This window comes from Centruroides vittatus, unplaced genomic scaffold, assembly GCF_030686945.1.
Source record: "Centruroides vittatus isolate TY-2023 unplaced genomic scaffold, ASM3068694v2 contig_878, whole genome shotgun sequence".
In the NCBI taxonomy this organism is placed as follows: Eukaryota; Metazoa; Arthropoda; class Arachnida; order Scorpiones; family Buthidae; genus Centruroides; species Centruroides vittatus.
Genome location: NW_027122570.1, coordinates 571,978 through 596,433, shown reverse-complemented (window position 1 = coordinate 596,433; position 24,456 = coordinate 571,978). Strand labels below are relative to the sequence as shown.

Here is a 24,456-nt window from a genome sequence, read left to right as displayed (position 1 = left end):
TTCCTAAAAGCCTTAGTTCCCACAGGGCGGAGAGTTTTTTTATTTTTTTATTTTAGTAGTATTAGAATTAGTTGCAAAATAAAAATGTTATAGAAAATAAAAACAAGTACTGTAACAAATATAGAGGGAATATAAGTCACCCGGGAACTAATACCACGAAATACTGAGCAATGGTTGATTTGCTACTAAAACTACATTTATTCATTTTAGTGGAAGAAAGGATAGAAAGTTTTAAAACCAGAGGCCTGGTGACGATGTTATCGTTTACGATAGATCTGGATACTTTCAAGTTTTTACAAGAACAATTCAAATAGCGCAGGTAATTTGAGAATTAACTGAACTCTCAATTTATTCAAGATGACGTATACGGGTTGTAGAAACACAAGATTCATTGGACGGGTCTCCCGTTAAAGTGGCTTTAATACAGAAGGATAAACCAACTGATGGATTTAGTCCTTTTCAAATTGAAACGGACTGTCATTCCTTTATATAACTATATTAAAACCGTTTTATCAGGCAGCGCGCCTTGAACATGGGATTTAAGACGAGACAAAAGTAAAATTCGAGTTGGGGAAATTCACACAGTACATATAAAAAGAATTTTCTGAATCTTGGTGGAGTGTGTTTTATTTCGGACTTAATGGTTATCTGCGTTTCTCCGAATCTTTCGTAATTCCCCGATTTGGCTGCAATTTCAAAAAATTGTAGTTCTATAAATTCCCACTGTTGTCCGGCTTTTGTCTGTCTGTTCTTCCTTAATCTCGAGAACGGAGTTAGATAGATGAAAGCAGAGACTAGATATGGAAAGCATAGGAGTTGGAGAACTCTATTAACTATGTAGAGGGGTTTCAAGATCGCATGTCACGAGATAAAACGCACGTTGGCTCCGCCCCTTCGACATGTTTATGGTCTGCCTCCGCCTGCTTAGCTTGCATGTGGTTTGCAGCTCTTTTTTTCTATTTAAACTTAATAGAACTGCAGTATTTTTATATCATGGACAAAGTTTAAAAATATGCTTTTCTGGAGGGCTATTCTTGCAGTCTGACAGGACCAGATGCTCTTTTATGTGAAGAGAAAGTTTCATTATGTCAAGATGTCGATCCATACGAAGCCAGCATTTTTCTCAAGCTAATCCATAAGAAGCCAGCATCTTCGTTGTAGATCAAGAGTTGTGGCCCAAAGTATAATTTGATGACATCATAAACTATTTGGTTTTGACGACAAATTACCACGCTCTTTCACAAATGAAAGCTTACAAATCCTTAGGGCCCATAACTAACAAATGGCTGGATTTCTCCTGATGCTCTTGAAATGCAGTTGGGTTGTAGCTACTCTCATACCCATGTGTAATGTTGGCACCCAGTCTGGTGATGACTCATCATACAATGTAGAAGGTTTTCCTTTGGGGTAAAAAAAAACTTTTTCTCAATAATATATTACGACAATTTAATATTAAATTATTAATTTTAGAAAGAACTTATCATCACAGTATGTTATATATAAATAATAAATAAGAATTTGTCAGGAACAACTTGAAGGTTACTATGTAATGATTATTTGTTACTAATGTAAAAAAAATCATTATAAACATTAGCATCTTAAAGAATGTTAATGTTGTTCACCAAAATAACCTAACTTAGCTATTTGTAAGTGAACAATGGAAATTATTGGTTTATATCTTAAAAAATACTCACACTTTTATTTATGTAAATTAGACTGGAAGGATAATTAGTTCAAAATGCATTTTTAATTGTTCATCTGCTAAGCGGCTATCTTTGCTTAACATTTTAATATTTATTTATTTGATTTGAAAAACTCCATACATAAAATTAATTTTTAGGAGGAGGGACAACGTTAATTACTTTGATTAATAGGTTATATTTATACCAAATGGATCCAACTGAGAATAGTCCATGAATTCTATCTGTCCGGTCATTACAAATGACATTATTAGAAAATATTGATAAATGCAAATGCTCAAATTTCTCATATAGTGGTTTGAAGTCGCATTTCCATTCTTACAATAAGGACACATATCTGATGAACATATATCAATGCACAAGTGTTTCCATGTTAAGCGAAACTTGTTTAGGCGAATCTGGATGATCGTTTTTTTTAACTATAAACGGTAGCTGCTGATAAATGTAAAAAACACTGATTGTTGCCTAATATATCTGTGTACCATGGATGATACTTAGTCTTGAGAACCCTGTCACCTCTCAGGAAAAGATTGTCAAACTCGTGTAAAATTGTATTTGTATAATATTTTAAAACTTCTGAGGATGAATCTATTAACGAAAGTGAGATACCTATTATATTAAAAAGACCCTCCAATTTTGTGAACCAACTATAGTTTAGTGATCTGGTCGATGAAAATTTCTTCAAGGTTAAATAAATTTCATATTCCACAGAAGATGGGTCAGAAATTATGTTTCTCAGAAAGTTTAAGGTTAATTTAACAAAACGTTTCCGGAGGAAACTCAAGGCCCTTAACATTTTAATATTAACTTTACTGTATATTTATTACAAACAGACACTAAGAAAACAAATTGAAAGATGAAAAATAAAGTTAGAACATAATTATCTATTCAAACTAAAATCTGCGGTTGTTAAAATTATTTAACTTTATATTGTCGGTATTAACAAAAGGATTTATGCAACCGGCTTGTACACACTTTATGATACTCATGCAAAAGTTTATCTAATCATTTATTGATAACTAGCAATCTGAATTATTGCTTACCTGAAATGAAATATTTCTGACAAACTCGTATATTGACATTCACTTTATCCGCATTGAAATTTTTCCGGTTAATTCTCGAGAGCAATGCAGATTGCCTTCGCCGTGAAAGCTCCTCAGTTTGGGGTCTTGATGACAAATAATGCCGGAAATTTAAAAAATTGATAATCCTTTGTTCTTGAGTGAACTAGCATTACACCCAATTACACAACAATTCGCCATAGTGATATTCGCGAGAAATAAATAACATGAGCTCCAGCAAAAGCACGCGTAAACACAAATAAAACGTAAACAAACCACAAAAATGGCGCCGGATAATTGCGCATGCTCATGACGTCACTCGTGATGTCGACTTGAAACCTCTAGGTTTTCAGCTAAAGTCATTGCAGATGAGCTTGCAACACCTCGTAGGGTAAACCGGGAAAATATGAGCACCTTAAGAGTAACGTCGATTTTCTCCAAAATTAAATGAATGTAACAGACTCTTTTGGCACAGTCAACTTTTTCATAGACTTATCTTCGTACTGCAAACACTCGGGTACCATACTCTACTTCGTTTCTGAACTGCAGCAATTTTTCAAAAGGATTGTATTTGCTCATATTACCCAGATCTCGAGTAATATGAGCACGTTTTCAGTTCAGAAAGAGGTGGAAGTCGCTCGGCGCTAAATCGGGGCTATACGCTGGGTGTTTAAAAAGTTCCAAGCTGGGTGGAAGTCTTCACACCTTTAATGTATGGAGACTTTACCTCTTTCCTGAACTTTATAAGGCATATCGCCAATTAAAAACTAAAAAGTGTAGACCTATACTAACAACCAGCAGTATTTTAATGGCTGCCAGGACATAAGCCAAAAACATGTTCTGGAAACTCGTGGATAGACTAGGAGTGCAGGTTCGAGTTCCCTTGTGGGTGGATATTTTCTTCCGGAATTTTCTATGTTATCTTTCTTTCCTTTGGCTAGAAGAGTGTGTAGCTCATATGTGGCTTTATACTCCAGAAGAAACAGGAGAAGTGATCGCACAGCGACCGAAGAGACGGCCTTATAGAAGACGGCCAATCCGGGAAGACAGAAGAGAGGTTACGGACCCGACCAAAGCCGGCCTTATAGGAGACGGCCACCGCGAGAAGGGGAGATAGAAATGCCTTCCGGGAGGACTGGGGGAAAGCTGGCCCCTATTCAGGCGTCATTGGCAAGGAGGAAAACCCGGAAAAAACTTCCGCTGCCAGCTCGTCCGAGTGAGGCGCGAACCCCCGATCGAACTCCGGTGTTTAGGGTCTGGTCACCTCCATTATGTTCTACGTTATATTTTCGATGTTTTGAAATAAATCGTCAAAAGTTTAGAAACAATATGCCTAATTTTTGTAAAAAAGAACAACTTATTAAAGAATAACATTTGTCTTTATTTTGAAAAATAAAATAAAATAAACTTTGTACCGAGCTACGCCCTTTGCATTATACGATGACTCTGCCATCCAAGAATTGCATAATTGACTATTTAATTAATTTTTATACTTTAAATTCACAAAATACAACTTCTAAAATATTGAATCGGACTTTAAGTTTGAGAAATTCGTTCGTAATGCTGGTCTCTGGTAGTCAGCGGCAGAATATTCAATGGATGAATCAAATTCTTCTATGTAAACGAGATAACGTTCTTTGCACGTTTACTTAAGTTTTGTAAATAGGATTTTTCCGAACTGATTAGAACCGATAGGAGCCATTTTATTCTTTCTCTGAAAGAATAAAATGGCTCCTATCGTAAGATTCATAAGTATTAGACCTAAGTAGTAGTAAGTAGTAAGAGACTACGAGATTAGAGCGGTGAGGGATTATCGAAAATGTCGGATTTCCGAACGTTTTATGTATTTTCACAAATTTAATAAGTTATTTGTGATCCAAACGTTGCAGGTCTTACTACTTTAGTGTACGCTGCTGTATGCATCCGATTTGTTTTGCGCGCTCTGAAGACGACACAGTTCATGACTTAATACTGTTTTAAAATTAATTGAAAAACCTACGTAAACGTTGATGAATACTGGAATGTCCGTAATCCGTCATCTCTCGAATCAATACAATGTATTGTGCTCAAAGGATGACGGATTACTGGATATTCGGGCTTTTAGAATGCCAGATTAACGAACTTCTGCTGTATTGTATTATCGTTATTGTTTGTATTGATATTCATTTTGTTTTCACTAGCTTACTGATATATTGTTTTTTACAGATCTATATTTTAGAACAGTTTAGATAACTATTAACATTCTGGACTAAAGAGTATTCAAGCTAGTGCTAATAAGGATCCTTAGTTGCATTTTCAAGAAATTTGATGAGACCGAGTTTCGATATCAGATAGGTCTATATATTTCTCTCAAAAATAATGAAATTCTATAAATATGAAAGAGAAATTTATAGTTTATAAAAATTTAATATTTTTGTTACTGTAAACGTCATTGTTGAGTGAAACGTAATTACAAAATTTTACACTTTCCGCATTTCTTTTCGTAAATTATCTTTAGGCTATATTACGTTATAATAAAATATCGCAATATAAAGTCGTAGAGGAGAGTAGGACAAGAGTACGCACTTAGTTTTTTTTATACAATATAAATTTTGTTAGAAGAGTGAGAATCTTAAAACGTACGCATAATAATTCTCAACTGTCTTCTTTAAGATTCTGTAGGATTTTTATTGCTATTTTGAATATATGTCATTTAATAAACTTTTATTTCAAAAGGTTACAAAAGAGCACTTGTGCCCCACCGGTGGGGCAAAAGTGCGTACAAGAGTAAAAGTTTGTAGGACAAGATTTTTATGAAAAGCTATATAAAGTGTGTATTGATGAACAGAATTTAATAAAAAATAACAACTTTTCATTAAATTAATTTTTTAATTTTTTTCAATTAAATAACTTTTGCACATTCTCCAATCCTCACATCTGCATCTATTCCTCCAGATGATGGAGCTTCTTTATTGATCTCTCTATCCGATACTGTAGATATTTGTGTTTCTTTATTAACGTGCATATCTGTTACTGCACAAGGTGCAAAATCTTCTTCTGTAAACAAATTCGCAAGCGCATTTTTGCCCCACTTGTCTCTATTAGCATTCGAGTAACTTAATGACTCTGATCGGTATATAATATTATTACTTAATATTTTATTACGATGACTATGATGAGAACATGCAGAAATTTTAAATCTATTAATCTAGTTGCTAATCATCAACAGAGGAAATAGCATAAGTTTACAAATAACTGAACTAAATCTGAATTTTAAAGAAAGTAGTCCTTGCTAATAAAAAAAGAGACTCAATTAATGATAAAAATATTAATATTAAAATTAATTTTTATATTCTGTAACATCATAATCTGTTTCTCGTATTACCGTTGTTGACTATTTATTAATATAACAGCAAAGCAGTTACACAGCGCTTCGTTTCTTTGTACTGTACTCATTTGCATGAGGTTTATATTGATTCAATAATTGTTCAATTTGGAATCAATATGACAGGAAATTAGCAAATTCTACTAGTGTAATATATTTTTATGCGAAAATAGATTTAAAATACTAGTGAAGAACGGATTATTTTAAAGATTAAAACAAAACATATTTAGAAGAATGTTAACAAGTGCTGCATTACCTGTTGGAAAAATTTTACCTATAGAATACTATAAAGGTGATATAAATTTAGATAAAGTGATAATTATTTTCTTGTTTTCTCAAAGTTTATGATTTATTTGCATGAAGAACTTTTATTAAAAATAATCGATTAGTCGATGATAAATTAGATATTATTTCTGTGGTTACCTTTAAAAAACACTTGAAAATTTAATAACTGTTGAAATGTTCCGCGAGTTCGGATCAATTTTTAGTGAGAGAAAATTCTCAATCTTTGAAGAGAAAAAATCTTATAACATAATGAGATCTGTATAATTTAAATTAATATTAATTTCAGTTTACTTAAGTCAGTTTAACTTATTATACGCAATTTTATATTGAAAACTAATAAATATTTTTAATTCGATTTTATAAATATTTCCAAAAAATTCACAAAACAGTTAAAGTATAAGCTAACTGTTTCTTGTTGGTATAATTTTGCTAAAAAAATGTTTTAAAGTCAATTTTAACTAGATTTATTTAAATGTTTTATTTAAAAAAAACTGAAGACGGTAGCATTATTACATAAATAGAGGAGTCTGAACTTTATTATTTATTATGATAAAGAAGAGAAAAAAATTAAATGAAAAAATTAGTTTTATATAATACGTAAATAATCTTTTGAATATTAAGTAAGAATAATAGAAAACAAAACTGATGTAATTTTAAAGCTTTTTATTAACTTACTCTGTCTGTCTAAGTAAAAATTTATCTACTTCCGAATTTCTGATCTAGTTGAAACTTTGCATACATATGTATTGCCAACGACAGTACTTTTTTAACAATTAGCAAATAATTAGCAAATAATTAAAATTTGTAAATAAAATCTGATAACAGATGGCGCTACAACACGTGACCGTTATTTGCCATCCTACGCGTGGGAACAAAAGTGAAGACAAAGAAAAACGCACGATTAGATATGCGAGATCAACTAAAAAACATCGAAACAACGTAAATCACATTTGGAAAACGATAAGTTACGCAAGTCACAAGTAATCGCTCACTACATCAAATTTAAAGCTTTTTTCGAATCGAAATCACTCTCACAGAGAACAATAGGGCCTATACATAAAATTAAACGCTAAACTGAAAAGAATATCGATAGTTTAGTGTCACATACATATAGTATAACTAAAAAGTAGAAAATAAAAAATATATTAAAAGACATCTTAAAGTAACGCTTTTTATTTAGATAAATGTACTAAAAAGTAAAAAATAAATTTCCTTCAGCTTTCACAGTACAATATTTTTGATATTATGCAACAAAAATACTGTGAAAGCTGAAGAAAATTTATTCATCCGGTTTTACCCTACAGTATATAGTACGAGAGATTTCGCAAACATTTAGGAACTGCTGTAGTTTAAACGACTGATGATAATTGTATTTAATGTTATCAAAATTAGCACGTTCGAAAACAAATTAAAATACTACGTTAAGAAATTAAAATACACTTATAAAAACTTATTTATTTATTTTTATGTTATTTATAATAATACAAATAACACTTTGTAAGCATTTTGGAGTTTTACCAGTCGATGTCGGTAATTGTTAGGATTGATCAAGGCCGAGTAAAAGTCGAGATAGGTTTATTGAATAAGTAGAAAAGGACTTCAAACTGTGTTTATTTTTGCTTCTATTTACTTACACAAAATTTAATTAACTGTGTAACATTGAAGAAGAAAGAAACATAAGCAAATACGAAATATATGAAAGTTTTTTCTCACAACAAACTGACTTCTATAGTAAACTTATCAGGATATTTGTATTTTCCTGAAAAGGATAAAAGAAAATGTTCCCGTTCTTTGGTCGATATACAAACTTATAATTATTGAACCTTTTTGAATAGTTGTAATATTTATAATTTTAATAATACGTATAGTACACTTACATACACTTGATTTTGCCAAAATTCTCGCCTAGGAGGAAATGAAGCACTAGCAATATCCCTTCTCATTGGAACTAAACATAACTCCATTAGGTAAACATTTAATGCCTTCTTGCTAAGCTCGGTTTTCCGTAGTCCGCACCAATTTTAAACCTTCTAACCATTTACTGTTTTTATTAGTATACTTTACTGTTTACCAGTACAGTAGAGCATCGATTATCCGACTTAATTGGGGACTGGGGTTGGTCGAATAAATGAAAAGTCGGATAACCGAAAAGTATGAAAAAATACATTATTAGTATAGTGTATTAGGCCTGTTTTAAATACGTTCATGGTAAGCTAAGCTCTTTTATGGTCTGCTGCCAGCTAAAACATGCAAAAATTTAACAAAAAATAATATTAAAGTAGCAAGACATAACCAAATATTGTAGCGCCACATCACTAGTGGACATTTGAATTTGCCGACTAGAACGCGGTCGGATAACCGATAAGTCGGTTAATCGGGGGTCGGATAATCGATGCTCTACTGTATATATTTTACATCTTGACTTGCACGTTCAACGGATCCTTGTGATTGAGAACGGCGCTGCATAATACTTGGTACCCAAAAGTAGTAAATGTATCCAGGAGATAGCAAGCTACCTCTAAAGAAATCGAACCTTCAGATTGCTCAATATATCAAGTTATTTAAGAAAAATTGAAATCGAAATTTGTTATATAACTTGGAAGGAAATATTTATTAAGTTGCATTACATATCTTGGTTATTTTTATTCCTGTTAGTTAAAAAAACAATTACAACGTAAAGATATGTTTATCAAAAATTTGATTATTTCAAACAAAATATGATATTGTATGACACTATAAATTTATTTAGTATGGAAAAAAGTTTTTTAAATAGCATTCTAAATTCTTTTGAACTTTCCGCACCTGTCAAAAGAAAATTTACAACCTTTATTTCCTTGTTTGACAAACGTTGTAACGGGTCACTTTTTTTAGTATTTATAATTGCATATTTTATTTAAGATTAAAAAACTGTCAAACTTTTTAACACTTTTGCTAAGCTATGAAGGAAAAATTATATCTGTCAAAAAATATTAACAGTTTCAATTAAATAATTTGATGAAACGTCAGTTCAGTAGTCGAGGCTACAAATTTGTTGTTAATGCAGACACTAAAATCTTTTTGTTGTCGAATTGTCCATTTATAAATTAAAATCGAATTTCAGCATCTTTAAACAAAAAATTAAGTTCTTTAGTTTTCTTAAAATTTTAATATCCACAGAATGAGTTTTAAGATAGCAGAAAATATTTTTATATTCGAACAGTAGATTTACAAAAGCTAAATATAATTTAAATCTGTAGAAAACGGTTTGTATTTCACAGAAATTTAAAATAAATAGGAAAGTGAATGTCCGTAAAACATCTCTCAATAGACACCTCTCTATAACGGACAGTTTTTGTTTTTGCGGGTGTCCGTTATAGAGAAATTTCACTGTACAGTACCTACTATTTAATAAATTTTTTACTCGCTGCTCTTATTTATTTATTTATTAACAATTTTTAAAGCTAGAGGCAGTTAATTTCGTAGAGGACAGATAACAAGACGTCTGCTTAAAGAGGCAAGGAATTTTTTCAATTTCTCGTTTCTACTAACCGTCTTCATTGTTTAACACAACAAAGACCATTTTTAAAATACAAGAAGTTGATAAATATGGAAAAAAAATAAAATAAAAAGTAATAAGTTATAATAAAAGTAAAAAGAAATGATCTGTAATAAATGCATTGATTAGCTATTCATTCATAAATTATGGCATCATTATGCGAGTGTCAATAATACATTAATACAATCACTGATCAAAGCATTAGAGACACCTGCTAATAGCATGTCGATCCTGTTTAGCACGAAAGACAGCCTAAACACATTCAGACATTGACTCCACCAGATGCAAGAGAGTTACTGGAGGTATTGCAGGCCATGCCTGTTGCACCAATGTCTGCAGCCTCGCTGTAGACATTGATATTCGCGCCGTGGACCTGAGGTATCTCTCAACAGCATCCCAGAGAAATTCAATCGGATTTAAATCTGGGGACCTCGGAGGCGACTGGTTAGCCTGGAACTGCAGTGAATGTTGTTTGAGCCAAGCCTGGATGGTAGTTGCACTGATGGGATGGAGCATTGTTCTGTTGAAATGCACCATCCCATTGAGAATGCTTGAAAGCCATGAAAGGGTGTAATTGATTAGCCAGCCCATTCTGGTAGTTTGCGGCATTTAGGGATCTTTCCACACATACTAAGGAACATGATGAGTCTTATGAGAAGGCTCCCACACCATCGTAGAGCCACCACCGCCTTAAATAGAACCAAACTGGCCCATGGTTTCATGTTGTTGACGCCACACTCACATTCTTCCATTAGCTCGGTGAGGCTAGAAAAGAGATTTATCTGACCACACGAGTGACTTTGCAGAGGTCCAGTTCTGATGTTCCTGGCACTAGGCAAAGTTTAACGTCTGATGACGGTCGATCAGAAGTGGCTTCTGTAGCATAAAGTTTGCAACGTGCTTCGTTACTATCTGCTCGCTTATATTATTGGAGGTTCAGGCATTGAGCCAGTGCCATCTTTAGAACGTAAGGGGCCTTGGGCCAGGACCAAGATGAGGCCCCCTTAAGGAAACAAAAACAATAGTATATTACAGACCTAGGGATGCATTATTTATTTCCTCCCGTGGAGTATATACGATTTTTCACTTCCCTTGGCCAGGAAGTGGAATTTTCTTTCCGTGCAGCAGGAAGAAAGTACCGTTTTCGGCCGAGGTGTGGAGAATAAGAAGTATCAAACATCTTTTAAGTTTTCTTACTTTAAGAATAACAAAAATTATTATTTTAAAAATTAAGTTAATATATTAATCATTGAGTTTTTAATTTTAATCAAACTTTTTAATCAAACTTCAATTAAACTATTTTAGTTAACTTATTTTTTATTTCTAACTTTATTACTTTCGGATTAGGGGCCCCTACGGCCTGGGGGCCCTGGGCCAGGGCCTCGTAGGCCCTGCCCTAAAGACGGTACTGCATTGAGCCTGGAATCGATCTGCACCACCTTTGCTCTTCAGTTGGTCTGTACCAGCCTAGACAGTCTCTGCCAGATCCAGTCATCAGTTTCGTATGGGCGGCCGCCGTTTGCTTGCTGGCCACCGGTATATTCATGGATGGTATACGCTCAGTAGACCCTTGATACAGTTGTCCTCGAGAATCCTAGGGTTGTTGCTACTTCAATGATAGAATGATTGATCTGTTTTGCTCCCACAATGTGTTCATGATCAAAGTCGCTAAGGTCCCGCATTTACCGTTTTCGTCAATTGTGATGCAGCGTTGGGTAGACTAGATATTTGCCAATTTACACTCCGAGTTTGGTTTGGGTACGTGAAACTCTGCTATGAGGTCCCAGCATACACTTCTCATTACCACTGTCTCTAACGTTTTGATTAGTCAGTGTAGAACAGTCAGTTTATCAATTAATTAGTTTTTCTCCTTATGGCTTAAGGAGATATTTTCATCCTAAGTTTTAACGGAATCAACGGAAAAGAAAATAGAAATTTAGGAGGAATATCCCTATTCGCTTTTGAGATTATTATTCATATTTTAGTCATGAAAACATGAGACAAGTATTTTTTTTTTTTTGCTTTTTCTATTTATAGAGAAAAGTTTTTAGGAGATGAAATTAAGTTCTCAAAGTTCGGGGGGTCGAACAATAATTTTAGTTTCATAAAAGCACTTATCCAATTCGAATAAAACCAACGTGAAAATATTCTTATAACGAATAACCAAAATTATATTCTTATTCACGTTTTATAGGGGTTAATTACCCTTTTGAGTTTGTCGAGACCCCATAAAATATCTATAGGAAGACCGAATTTTTTTGAAAAATATATATGTTGTAGAGCTGGTCAAAATTAAGTTTCGTGTTTTTGTTTTTTGAGAAATTTCCTTCAAGAATAAAATTCCTATGCTACTATAAGGCATGCAGCCATATTGAAGATTAAAACTACATTTTACAGCTATTTTATTCTTTTAACGATCAAAGATGTCGACAGAGATTCTCAATCAATGCACATACCCATCCACATCCCTTTCTGGAGCGTTCACCCTTTCATTTATGACATTTATTCGGAAATATAAAGTCTACTGTCGTTCAAGATTTCGAAATGCATGTTGATTGTAAGTATGGTAATTAAAAATACTTTGATATTTCATTGTCACCAGTCCTAATTTCGTAACTCGACACTAGAACTGCACGATTAACCCCAATTTTCGTAATTCCACGCTGAAGCTACATGACAGACTTACTGTATTGCTAAATCTACTCTAAAACTGCACGAACTGTCTCCATATATAAACAGAGCAGATAACAGGTTGACAAAGGTCACGTTGTCTGTTCTTCCAACGGTTTAAAGGTTCTGAATGGAAACTTAAATAAAACATTTTTAAAAATGTCGATAAAAAGTTTTCTTCAGACTTTTTAAAATTGTTTTAAATGAGAAGAAATGAAGAGGAGAATATAACTTGTAACGAGCAATTATTTATTGTGGTATCGTCACAATGCCGGGCTGCAACTTCTAATCATATTTTTAATTTATTCAATTCAAAATATATGCTTTCCACTTCAAATCAGTAGTAGTTTTCTCCTATACATTATACTTTTCCTTTAACAATAGAATCGTGCCGGTCATCTATCTAACACCTTTCAGGTGAAAATTTTTGAATTGAAATAACGTAACTGTCGGTTTGTATCGGAAGTTCTTATATAGTTAATTGGGCCTCCTGCCCCTAAAGTTTCCATATCTGGTCTCTGCTCTCATCTAACTAAATCTGTTCTCGAGATTAAGGAAAGACAGGTGGACGGACGACAATGGGAATTTATAAATCTACAATTTTTTCAAATTGCAGCCAAAAAAAAAAGGCTGAAGGCATGAATGATGGTAAACTTGCGGAGGTTTATATTCAGCTTTACCTAACAGAAGTAGCAAATTATGACGATGTAACATCTGTTAACAGTGTATAACTTAGCTACAGCAAGAGTATTTAAAAATAGATAATTTTAAATAATTTATATTTCTTTTTAAATACGAAATAATAGAAAAACTATAGAAATTTTATTCATGTCGATTGACAAAGTAATGTAGTTTATTAGTAAAACTATATAACAGCTAAAACAATTAACCAATTTCAAATTATATTATCTAATCGTATGTCAAACAAACAAGAAAAATAAATATTAAAGAAATAGATTTATGTTTTTTAAAAGTTGATAAATAAAGACAAGAAATAATAAGAATTTTAATATATTGTTTTTTCAAAATTTTTATTAATTGATGATTCGAGAAAGATGCATATTAATTTTAGTTTCTTAATGAAACGTGATATCGTCAATGTACGATGAGAGGTAACACAAAGATGTAATTCATGTAATTCTATAAATTTTTTTTAATAAAAAGTTATTGCAGAAGTATAACAAGAACTGTTACGTAATAATATACATTAATGAGATATCTGATCAAACTTTATAGTGTAGTATGTATTCCTAAGAATCTATACGTTATGTTCTCGAGCCTTCTCCTGACATAAAAAACGACAATAAATTTGTCGCGTGTAAAATTGAATACGCTGAAAGTGGACCCCCCAAATAAATGGACTAGTACGTATCAGCTGCAAGAAATGGAAGAATTGGTATAATTTACACGTACCAATAACTAACACGATTGCTGCAGCAAGCTGGTAATCGCTTTTCTTAGATCTCTACCTCTTAAGATCCTACTCTGCAACAATAGAAATACATGTTTAACAAGGTACCGAAGTTTAGTAGCATAAATGCAATTTTTCATGCAAATAAAACATTTTTTCAATAAATTCAAGAACATCTTTTTTTAAATTTAAGATCGTTTCTTAATCAAGTAACTTCATATTTTTTGGATTTATCCCGATTTCTTAGGCATCTTACCATGATATTCTGGATGAGATGATTAAGATATTCTACCTGTAAAATGACTCATAAATTTATTTTATGATACTTTTTGAAAATTTTAAAATGAAAAATATTAATAATTTATGTTGCTCTTACAAATAAATTATTACGTTTAAATAATCTAAGAATTTTAATGTCTAATCTTCCATAGAGAAGACAGCATAATGTCTGAAAATTGGTTTTCGAAAAATATCATCATCTGATACAAATAATAAAAATAATTAATTTCTTAGGAATAAAATTTTATGAGAAAAAATTCTAATTCTTGGTCGTAAAATGTGTAAGAGTATTTTATTTACGAATGGAGTGATGAATAGCGGCACCTGTTATAACAGCTGTTCAATACATTTGGTGATACAGATCATTTATCCGGATGTAAAATGTGAAGAAAAATAATCCTGATGAATTGATTGTAAAGTTACTTTGAATTAAATATATTTAAATTAATATTTAAAATTCATTGTAAGGACTTCATTTAAATGAATGTATATGCAAATTTGAATATAAAAATAAATTTTAATTAGTAACTCTTTAACAGAGTTTTTACAAAATCTATGAAACCCATTGAAAATTATAATTATACATAAATACTATATATAATTTGTAGTATATAATAATAATTATTTAATATATGTATATTTAGTCTAGTATTAAAATAAATATAAAAATTTATATATATATATATGTATGCATGATACGATATAAAGGAAAACTTTAGCTTTAATGTTGAAATGAAATTGAATAACATTTGTATTTGTCTGATGATATTTTTTCTACACAATAATGAACTAGTTTGATAGATTTTGTACGAACTCTACTAAACAATCACTGATAAAAATTTATTAATAAATTTTTAAATTTATTGAAATTGGATGAAAAGAATTCGTAGAATTCTAAATGAACCGATTATTAAAATTCTGTGGTAATCTCATGTTAAATTAATATTAGAAAATTTGAATTATTTTCTATGTAATTCACTTCTAATATAATAACGAGCAATTATTTATTGCGACATAGTCACAATGCCAGGATGGATTTCTTAATCATATTTTTAATTTATTTAATTTAAATATATGCTCGCCACCTTAAATTAATAGTGGCGGTTATCTATCTAACTCCTTTCAGGGGAAAATTTTGAATTGAAATAACGTAACCTTTGGTTTTTATCGAAAGTTCTTATATAATTAACCCGGGCTTCGTACCCCTAAAGTTTCCATATTTGGTCTTCTTTTTTTTCTATCTAATTCTGTTTTTGATATTAAGGAAAGACAGACGGACGGACGACAGTGGAATTTATAGGTGTACAATTTTTTCAAATTGCAGCCCAATAAACGAAATGCCTACTACCATAAAATTGCAAACTTTAAACATTAATTTTTAACTTAACTTTCTCGAGATAATCCTTTTTTATTCATAAGATAACTTAGAATTTTAAGTCTGAAAAATTAAAAATTAAGTTATTAAATTCGAATATGACTATGAACTACAGTATAATAATTGAGTGACAAATTTTAATATAATATACGGACGGTACGAGTTAAAAATAAAATGAAAAATATTGATTCATACATAGTGAGACAAACAGATTTTTGATAAGGGTGAAATGATTGTTTACTTAGAAAAACTTTTACTATTAATATAATGTAATGGCATATTACAAGTTTTCTTTAACAAAATACAAAATAATTTTTTTCTATTTAAAAAAGAACTTCGAAAATATTTTTCCGTCATCGTGAAATATAATTGACTTAATTATGTAAAAAATTTTATATTACCTAATTAAAAACAGATCTTAGTCACGTCCAAGGATTTGCCATGCCATTCAAATTGTAAACAAGAATACTAATATCAAAGACAAAAGTTCTATCAAGCAGAGTTTATTACTGCAATATATCTTAATAAAATCTTTGATTTAAAATATTGATTTAAAAATTGAAAATCGAATATAAACATTGTATATAATTCACATCGTATAAAATTAATTTTTATAATTTATTTGAGGTTTTAATTAACAAACCGTTCGATTCTCAGCGTTATTTTTGATCGATAAACTTTATAAAGCTATGTTAATATATATATATATATATATATATAACCTATGGTAGAGAAGGTTAATGAATTATATTTTTTTAAAAGGGGAATAAATACCTATAATGCAACAATATTGCTTGAGAAATCAATGGACCGCTTAATCATTATTATTGTCATTTTCAGACGAGATAAAATATGTGAGATGTATCATCACAATATTGTTATCCCAATTGTTACCGGCTAAGGGTTGTCTCGAATAGTAACGAATAACCGGATATCTTATTTCGGAAAGAAAATTACAGGACTGCCTTCAATAAATAGACATTATAAATCATATTATGATAAGTATATAGGCGACTCGCGACACATCTAGGCGTCTTGAATAATTCTATCTGCAGATTTGTAACGAGTGACCCTCCGGGAAATTTTTTCCAACGTCTTTCATATTTAAGATAAATAAAAGAAACCAATTAACAAAAGCCATTTCCATTTTCGGCAACTTCACTTCAAAGGCCCAACTAACTACTGCAGAAATAAATTCTCTAGCTTTATATTTACATTTCGTTCTATTCGCATTACATTCGTTTTACCGAGCAATTTAAACAACTTATTTTCTTATTTTTCATTAAAAATTGGTAAATAAGGTAATAAAGAAAAGAAAAAATATTGCAACTATAAAATTAATATATAAATGCGTTACGGTTATATAATAAGATAAAGGTAAACGAGAAGGCCAAATACAGTGCAATAAATGACTAAAGAAGACTTTAAATTCATATTATTTTACATTTACTAAAAAATAAATTAAATCTGTTATAGTTTTAAAAACACTTTTTATGATTTAATTCTTCATATCAAAGATTTTCATCCCTTTTATTTAGTTATACGTTTTTAATGCATAAGTTTATATATATATTCTGTATAAAATATAATTTTACATATAAAATAATATATCTTTTAATGGTCTTATTGTAATTTATATTGTATTAATATTGTTTACACGTTTTGTCCTTTATTATATGTTGTAATTTTGTCTTTATACATCCTGTTTTCATTATATTTAGGTTTTAATTCATACACATTTATTTATTGTTTTATTGTTCCCTACCTTTCGACTCGGGACAAGATTACTTTTAGGACTTTTGTCCAGAAAACGTATTCATTTCATTAACTTTCATTTTTAAATTTAATTGTTTTAATTATCATCACTCTTAACTAATTATAAGATGATGATGATGATGATGATGATGATAAATCGAAGTTTAATAATTATTTGAATTTATCAAACATACAAAAGAAAGGTGTATAAATGTTAGTGAAATTAATTGAAAATTAAAATTTATAGAACAAACTATAAAAGTGTCAGAGATAAAGAAAGGGAAAACAAACACATAAGTTACATTTAAAAGTAAATTGATTGCAAAATTGTTTACTTTAAACAATTAAAATTTTATAATAAATTTAATTTTATTGTTTTTATTTTAATGTCGATTTTTAAACTTATTTAAAAGTATAAAATGAATAAATAAAATAAATTTAAAAAAACTGTAATATTTTCTCAACAGATGGCGCGATACATACAATCATTAGACTCATCTGTTTCGTATTAAATAAGTGCTTACACTAAACATAAACTTTTTGTTGTATTATTTGAGGAAAAAAATCTAAAATGTAAAAAAATGCATTTATTTTAAAATATTAAATTCTAAATAAATATAATTATTGTTTATATTAATATTAAATTATTATTATTTAAATAAAAGGTAAGTCAATTTGTTTAATTACATTGAAATTAAAGTGAGTATATTATTATATTGTACGAAAACAACAAACGTTTCCTTCATGCAGATTTTATATTGGATAATCATTATTTTTTATGACATTGTTAATTATGATAAAATTAAGATTTCAGAATTTTTATAACTTCCACACATTAAACTAATTTTGAAAGAATAATGGAATTTTCTGATTACACTTGTGATATCCATACTGAAATACAGGGACAATGGAGAGTATTACAATGGTTTATTATGACGTAATAACATTTTATCGTGTTTACGATGACCTCATAATTTCCAGGATCTTACCACTTAATTAAGAGTATTCATAGGTTCCGTAAATTAAACAATTTACACTTGGCAAGTATAAAAGAGGTAATTTTTTCTCTCTCATTTTTTTATCTCTTTACATAAAACTTATTCTTATAAACTAGCTAAAAATTAATTAAAAAATAAATTAACTCAAATTACGAAATATATACATTATCATTTTCCTAATATTCTCTTGTGTAAAGACGTTTTAAAATACTCACGTAATAATACAATTATAGATTTGTTTTCTTTTTTAAAGCAAAAGTAAGAAAATAAATAGTAAAATCATGACAAAAGTTGAAGCTAACGATAAAGAATATAAGTTTAATTATGGTTGGAAGATACAATACGTGAATATTTGATAAAAAATTTCACGAAGTGTCAAACATGATTTATAGATTATTCACCCGACTCTCTAGCAATTCTGCTTAATAATTAAAATTTAAAACTATTGTTAAAATATTTTTTCGTGAGTAAGGTTATAATTTTTATAAAATTATTCAATAAATCATCGATATTTTTAAATATAAACATTCCCATTGTAGATCGGAGCGTTTACGAACGGGCATGAATTTCTTTACAAACTAAGCCAAGGACGGCGCTATACAACACAGCTAAAACTTCTTGACATGCGTCAAGAAGTTTTAACTCTGTTGCTATGACGTCATTAGGAGGCCACCTCTTTGCTCGCCAACAAACTCGCCGTGTCACGTGAGTGCAGCAGTGTGTAGCCAGCACGTGTCGAAGTGGTACCCGTCGGATTTCGAATGGAGAGGGATGTAAATGCATAACCCTGTTCGCTGCGTGGAATTGATCGACCCACGACTGTTCCACATGCAACCGCAGGATATTGCTCCTTAAGGATGAAGTCTAAAATACTTAGTTTTAGGTAAGTCGGAATGAATAAACTTCGAATAGTAGATGCTTTGAAAAGGCGTTGTGTTAAGTAATGGCTGCCCTTATAAAACTGACCAAATTTGGAAGTTGTCTAGGTGACTATATTTTACGGCTAAAACAATTCTTTACGGATTAAAGCAAATTTCTAATTTTGTTTTAAAAAAATTAATAATTATTCTAATTATTTCTCACCTGCCGATTTAACGTCCCGTGCTTTAATAAATGTGACAAAATTTTCAAATTGGTATTAATCATAATTTCGCGAAGACAAATTAGAATAACGGGAAAAAATGCATTGTTGGCTTCAAATTTATTAATGGGCCATTATCGCTATGATTACTCAACTTTTTTGTCACGTGTGGTACCTGCAGGTGTTGCTTATCGTAGATAAATAGTGTGTATACAACTGTCCGTTCCATCTAAATGCTGTTCACTGGAAGTTAACTTGTTCAGAATTTATTTAATTAAATACGACCGCTCTTTCGTGTAGTATATAAAATACTACTACAAGCATAAATTACTGACTTTTTACTATTTTTATAAGTAGTCGGCTAATGTTAATGTTTTGTTATTTAAAAAAAATAATTCGTGGAATTTTCAACGGCGTGCTTAAGGTTATAGGCTATTCTGTTACAAATAATGAACAAACTTATCATTAGAATTAAGCATCTCTTTTTTTTTTTCTTATTGAAATTTTAGCCAGAAATTACTAAGATAATTGGGAAAACATTTCCATTTTAAATATATATATATAAAGTAGTTTTATAGTTAAATATTTGAAATTATTTAAGAGAATATTTTTTAAAGTGTTGATAGTTTTAAGAGGAAAATATTTTACAATGGATGTTGTGAACGTGTATAAAAACAGAGTTATTTGTGCTATTTCCATTGCGTAATGTTATTGTCGAACCTAATACTCCGTCACAGACTTAATCGCATAAATGAATAATAAAGTTAGCCATTAAAAGAAATGGCCACTACCCCGTAAATCAGTTCGATATTCAAGTGCAACACAATACTCGATTTGATTGAGGTCCTGAAATTAGATCTTAACAGAATGTATTGTTTGTCTTCTAAAAACTGGATACTTTCGTTTTAGAATTAATTACAAATATCCAAATCGTGATTTTGAACCGTGCCCGTATCATATTTATCATTAAGAAATTTCACTTTAATTAACTTTATTTATAATACTATAAAATTAGGGCACAAAATCGAGATTGCTGTATTAATATCACACGCTTATTGTTCGGAAAAATGGAATTAATTATTTTTATGGCTGGCCGATTAAGTTTATATTTACTTTGGCATATCTTTATAGATGAAATATTCTAAGGATTCGGTTACGTAATGTTACAGAGATGTAACGATTCCGGCAATTTTAATAGATAGAGATTATTATAAACTAATAAACTTACACAATAAACTTAGATTACGGCTTTATTATTATTTCTAATTATTTTACTGTACTTTAAAATGTATAATTTATTTATTTATTCCGAATCATTATGGTACAAAGGGTTATAAAGTATAATATACTATCAAACTATGTAATAAATTATTAAGAAGTGATGTAATTTAATATTTTAAAATTAAATTAAATTTATATAAGAATGAATATTTCGAAGGGAAGTTCACACGCTTTTTCTTTATTTTTTTATGATTTTACCGTAAGTAAATGAATTCGATAATAAATATTTTATGTTAGTTAAGTTGGTATACTTTTATATAAAAAATTTAATGATAATCTATAAATTATCGAATAATAATACATGTTCTTATGAATTATATATCGAAAACAGCGAAAGTTTCTCATCTCGAATTACTTTTTAAGTCGAAGTCAAGGTTCATTCCTACGAGTTTCCTTTACATAAAACCTTAGATATTCTTTCCTTGCTGATCTGTAAATCGAATTTTTATCAGATCTTTTTCACCTTGCATATATTGAAATTTCTTCCAGATCCTTCGTATGATTTATATAAATTTTTTACAAGAAATACTAGCTTATGCTTGTCTTTCTATTTAACTTTATAGTTTTTTTCCTCGAAATATCGAGTAATATATCTTACAAAACTAAATACATTTTTAATTTATATACTTTCAGTTAAGTTTATAAGGTATTTCACTAGGCGGGCCGCTTAATGATAATACGTTATCTTAGTTTTTAGTATTGAATTACAGTAAACTTAAACATAATAAAGATACGGAATAGTTACAATTATGCTTAAACGATTATTATTTTACTCGACTTTTGCAACTGAAGCATTATTTTACTGTTAAAGTAACGAATTATTTATTAATATCTGATACAAAATTAATTAATTCGAAAAATTATTTGAAATATGAAATTGTTTAAGCATTAAAATTTAAATAATGGAGTAATATGAACTTAAATAATTTATTATCTCGGAAAATTTTATAGGCCTAATTAATGATTTTAACAATGTAATATCTGACATTTTACTTAGGCCTATTATTATTATTGTTGTTATATGATATAGTTAGGGTATGATTTTGCAAAAGAAAATTATTACACTTAATAAATAAATATAATTTATCTTTAAAAATTGTCTAAAGTAACTAGGCGCAGTTCATTTTCTGTCCGAACACGAACTAATTGAGTCGAAGTGCTAGCAAGTCAATAATATTGTTTTGGGGGGCCATCTGTGACGCTCTCTTGCCACTGCCGCTGCAGTAACGTCGCCGCTGGCACAAAAAACAATAATAAAAAAATTGTGCGCGCTCTTCTAGCGACCTTGTATCTCAGAAACGAAATCATGGACCCCCGATTTTTATTAGTCTACATTTTTAATTTTCTCTTCTCATATGTAAAATGACAAAGTTTAATCAAATTTTGAGAAGGAACTCAATTCTGTAAGCCACACAGAAGAGGCTTCGTTAACGCTTCGCCTCGAATATGTTCATGTACTTTAATAAAACTGCATTTTCTTTCACTCTATTCAAAAGTTGTAATGTATTTTATTGAAGAAACATTAGAGTTTTTTGAGCAAAATACATTAGAATGAAAGAAAATGCTGTTTTATTCAAGCTAATTAACATATTTACTTTAGAAAAATTTTAAAGATAACTTGTATTTATTGATTATATTAAAGATTACATAAAACACTTTAACGTTTAACGAGTGAGAAAGGTCAGTTTTTTACAAGATTCATTCTTTAAATCGAATTTTTCTATCTTTTAAAATATTTTGAAATAACTCAATTATAATTTTATTTTAAAAATTTAAATATATATATATATATATATAACTTACAGAGTAATTAAATGTCATGTTATTTAATTTATTTTTTTCTTATAGTTTTATCTTTGTAAGTTTGTAAATCTTATCATTTCTGATTATAGGTTTATTACAATAGTATCTCAATGAAAATCAAAGAAATAATCTATCTTGTAAGAACTCGATATCAATAAAACTTTATTATTGAAATAAGATATAGGTCTTAAATGAATTAATAACAATTACATGCACAGCACGAAATTGGTTTTAAATATTATTTCTGGATGTCTCGTCCGGTTGTTTAAATCGCATTATCAAGACAAGTTAACCAAACATATATTACTAATTTATGAGAATAATCATCCATCAATCATTTGATATCATGAACTACTATTAATCTTAATGTTTCCCCTCCTTTTTCTCTCTCTTCGCCTTTAGCAAAATCTTCTGTTCATTATCTGTCTATCATCTCTGCTTTCTTTTATTTTCACGCTGTCTGTCAATAATGGACGTTCATATTTATTTTGCTCTCTTGTTGAACATCCAGTTAGGTTTATTTTATAGACTAGTTTTTCTTTTTTTTTTTTTAAACTGAAGATGCTATTCATGACTACGCTCCATTTTCTATTTTACCCGTAGAGATTCGCGAAGATGGTGGTGGTATTGTAGCTATGTATATAACTGAAAACATACAATGGTTTTCACCGAGCTGAATTATAATGGACTGCATTTAATAATGATTTCACAGTATACTTGTAATAAAAGGATGGGCTTTCCCGAATATGGCGTGCAGAATTCACGTGTTGGGAGATATACAGCTGAAATGGGAAGGTCGACAGTTTGTCATTTGTGAACCATTCCGCTTTATACTCCTTCCTTTTATTATTTGATCGTTTTAAAATAACTTTTTATTTATTTATTTGAAGGCCTAGCCTAAAGAATATTTAACGTTTTGGCATTCGAAATTATATATGATTTGTTTGTAGAATATGTTAATTTGGAAAACTTATTATCAGTTTGATTAACCAGGTTACGAAGATTCAACTGTTATTCATTGTGCAACTTTTTCGTTTTTCAGAGCCGAGCCTAATATCCTAATTCGTTTCGAATGAATAGTTCCGACTTATGCAATGCCTCTTTTGTAAAAATCAAAAGGATTCTAATTTTTCATAAGCGAATGTAATTAAAATAACTATGCCCGTTGCTAAAGAGGATGTGTATAATAAAGACGAAATGCATTTGGTAATTTGTAAGTCACAATCGTAGAAAACTTGTGGTGTTAGTTGACGTGACACTGCATCGGTGAATAATCATGAATAACACATTTACTTGATTGGCATTTATCTCTCCTATCTTAAAATTGCTATTTCAACGATTACTCGATTCTTCTTAGACTTATCCAGTTTATCAGGTCTATTCAGGTTTTAACAAAGGTTCTTACTAATTATGAATGCAAAACATAACATTGTGCATTGACTCCGGTATTTGCATGCTGCACTCCTTGATTCACAATTTTGATTAGATAATTAATGAGAGATTGAGTAGGGAGAATCTAAATCATAGCTTTTTAATTGAACCGACTAAATCGTGGTTCTTAAAGTTCTTAAACTTTTATATATTACCGAGAACCGAGATGGTAGTAAAATTTCCCGTACCTTATACAATTTTTTTATTTATTTACTTTACGAAACTACTGATTTATTTACAAAAAATAAAATTTTTTTATTTTTTAAATATGTAGTAATGAAGCAAAAACTGTAATTTTTAGCACGCTTTTACTAAAAATAAAGTCAAATTATTACATGAAAAATATTTCAGATTAGTCCTTTCTGCTACAAATTCACGAAGCAAAATTTAGATAAATATTATTCCTTTTTGTAAATTGCTAACAAGT

General features: G+C 30.0%; 2 protein-coding genes across 2 annotated transcripts in view; one reads left to right on the top strand and one right to left on the bottom strand.

The window, feature by feature from the left end:
- The window catches only part of LOC136983196 (coiled-coil domain-containing protein 112-like), a 372,297-nt gene that overhangs the window by 15,379 nt on the left and 332,462 nt on the right, over positions 1–24,456 (bottom strand). The gene's annotated exons all lie outside the window — the stretch shown is intronic.
- The window catches only part of LOC136983193 (thrombospondin type-1 domain-containing protein 4-like), a 141,458-nt gene continuing 136,125 nt past the window's right edge, over positions 19,124–24,456 (top strand). Inside the window, exon 1 of the mRNA XM_067279858.1 lies at positions 19,124–19,316. The gene's annotated coding sequence lies outside the window, so the exon portion shown is untranslated. The remainder of the gene's footprint in view (positions 19,317–24,456) is intronic.